Source organism: Arachis ipaensis, chromosome B03 (genome assembly GCF_000816755.2).
Source record: "Arachis ipaensis cultivar K30076 chromosome B03, Araip1.1, whole genome shotgun sequence".
NCBI classification, from domain to species: Eukaryota; Viridiplantae; Streptophyta; class Magnoliopsida; order Fabales; family Fabaceae; genus Arachis; species Arachis ipaensis.
The window spans coordinates 93367184-93370481 of NC_029787.2; positions in this window are offsets into that span (position 1 = coordinate 93367184).

The following is a 3298-nucleotide window of genomic DNA, read 5'->3' on the forward strand; positions in this document are numbered from 1 at the left end:
ACAATTATTTTTTCGCCTCCGCTAGGTAGACAATGGAGAATCTGAACAACGTGAACAACGGGTTGAAAATTTGGCCTAATGAAGTTAAAAAAAAAAACACTCCACCCAAATTATCCAATCAAAAAATTTCATTCAGTAATTCAAAAATTTTAACCATCCATTATACCCTAATTTACCAAAGCACCAGCTTCTACCCCAAAACCTCTACCATCGTTGCCGTCATTTGGTCGCCGACCAGCCCCCATCATCACTGCTGGTTAGTCAACAAAAATCCTCATCGGCGTCCTCTCCTCCAAATTGAAAACAAACGGCGCCGTCGGGTTCCTCCTTGCTGTCGCTGCTTGGCTTGCCACACACCATCACTGGCGTCGCTCACCCTTAGTGAAAATAATCATCCACTTAAAGATAAAAATAATCATCCACATACATAGTGAATTGAACATCCAGCATATTTTAATTATATATAACTAAAATCAATCTAATAAAATAACCATCCACATAAAAATTAAAATAACCATCCGCATACCTACTAAAATAACCATCATGAACTGGCCATTGAAATAGCTTCACTGAAAGGCCGTGGTGAAAATGACACAACGACTAACACTGCTGCTCCTTCAACGGTTCGACAACTACCAGCGGCGGCCACCAGTACAAATGATGGTAGACAGTTCCTTTCACTCATATCTGATCCATCATCGATACTATTAGACAATGCTGATTTCAGAAAAGTAACATCAACGAAACAGCACAATTCAAAGCAATGACAAGTGAAGGAGAAAAGAAAAAAAGAGTGAACTGAAAATATGAGAGGACTGTTTGAGCTTGGCAGAGAAACCACCAGAGACATGGTCGGCAGGAACATCCTTGACGAGGAAGACATAGGCGTTGCCACCTTCACTGAGCTGCCTGACGATACGGCCAGTTCTCGTTGATCCAAATATCTCCGCCTCCGTTAATAGAATCGCAAAATGCGTTCAAACCAGAAAATGAACACCCCATTCTTCTTATTACAGCGGCACTATGTGAGGCTTCGGCGGGAGGCTGCAGCAGCGTCGGTTCGGCCAGCAGGGGTGCATCGGCGTGAGGTGAGGACCGAAAAACGATTACTACAAATTGTGCATGTATTGGAGGTTATGGTGAGATTAAAAATAACCGTACGTAACGTGAATGCGTTTAAATACTAATTCTAATTTTTTAAATTTTAAAATCTGAAATAAAATAATTAATAATCTAATTTTTAATTTTAATTTTTTTTAATCTATTATTCACCATTATCATTATTTCCTATACTTTCTCTTATTTTTTTAGTGTAATGGGGAAAGACGTATTGAAATTCTAGTGGCCAAGCTTGTCCAAGAGACTTTTATTTAAAGGATTATTAGTTGTATGTAATTAATTTGCAGAGGTTTTCAAGTTTGCAATTTTTGTATCTGGATTCTAGACAAAGCCTTATTGCGAAAAGAACATGGTTATGCAAGGTTCATGCGATAGATAGTCAAATATAATTTTTTTTGAAAGAGAAGTGATAAACCACTATTTTATAGTTTATATTGTATTTAATTGTGTGATTTTGTCATGATCCTTATCCACTTATTCATCAATTTAGCATGCATTTAGATTTCCTTCCTAAATTCAGTACATGTTTGAAAATTGCTTCCTAGAGACTTTAATTATTTAATTTTAATTCTCCTCTATTCCATTCGATGCCGTGATCTGTGTGTCAAGTGTTTCAGATTTTATAGGGCATGAATGAGATGGAGATTGGAGAGGAAGCTAGCAAAAATGGAAGGAACACAAGAATTTGAGGAGATAACCAGCGAGAAGTGACGCGGCCGCATGGCTCACGTGACCGCGCGAAGGAGCGCAAATCACAGTGATGCGGCCGCATGGCTTGCGCGGCCGCGCGGACTGGAAAGCGCAAGCGACGCGGTAGCGTGGACGACGCGAACGGGTGGAAAGGAAAAAGCGCAAGCGATGCGTCCGCATGGATGACGCAATCGCGTGACATGTGCGATCTGCATAATCTGCAGAATTCGTTGGGGCAATTTTGGACCTTATTTCGGCCCAGTTTTCAGCCCGGAACAGCAGACTAGAGTCAGAGAATATGCAGAAACAACACACACATTCATTCAGTAGTTTTAGATCTAGTTTTTCACTCTCTTAGGTTTTTCTCTCTAGTTTTGAGAATTTGGATTTTCAATTGGTCTTAGCATTGGAACATTGAGAAGAGTTATTTCCTCATCAAGACTTTATCATTCTAGTTTGTTCTCTTAACTTGGTTTTATTCTTCCATGTTCTTTGTTATGTTCAATTTTGTCATTCAGATACTTTTATGATTAATTGATGCAAGGATTATTTCTTTTTAATTCAATTTCAATTCCAATAATCATGTCTTCTTTTAATTCCCTTTCATGTGCCATGGATTCTTTATTTACAATGCGTGAGTAGTTTCATTACTTGATGGGGAGTTGATTAAAAGGAACTCTTGAGTTGGAAGGATTGAAGGAAAAATTTGTAGTTGGGTTAAATGTTGGATTGCTATCCTGTCACCAACGCCAATCCCTTTGAATTAAGTGGGTTGTAACTCGTGAACAGATCTGGTATTCCAACTTGTTTGACTTTCCCTTACCTAGTAAATGATAACCAAACAGAGTAACCATTAATTATAAATCAATCTTAAAAATCACTCCATCAATGATAGAGATTCTAACTAATCAATTCCCAGTCAAGGCTTTTATTTATATTAATTAAAATTCTTCAATTTAAATTCCAATTTACTTAGCTCAACTTCTTGGAACATCTGATTAATAAAACAGCACACTTTTCTGCAACTCGTTGGGAGACGACCTGGGACTTAAAACTCCCAGTAATTTTAATTTAAACTCTCTGTGAACATATTTCTAAATTGATAGGTAGATTTTCGGTGAGTTAAGAACTATACTTGCAACGTAACCATTTTAATAAATTTTTAATTCATCAGCTTCTGCTTCCCATCAATTTTTGAAACTGTTGCCGGGGAGTTGCAATAGAGTGCTAATTTTATTAACTAGAATTTATTTATTTGCATTTTATTTAATTTTGCTACTATGAGCTGCATGTTTCTTCCGCCAAATGACACGTTCACTTCCTGATCCGCGCTTGCTAATATTCGATCCTGAAATTGAAAGAACAATTTCACGAATAAGGTGAGAACAGCGTAGGTTAGCCCGCTCTGAGGGCGGATCTGAAAGTGAATCTGAGGGAGAAACCAGCCCCCGTTCTACTGATTCGGTTGTTTTACGTGCAGAAAACATGG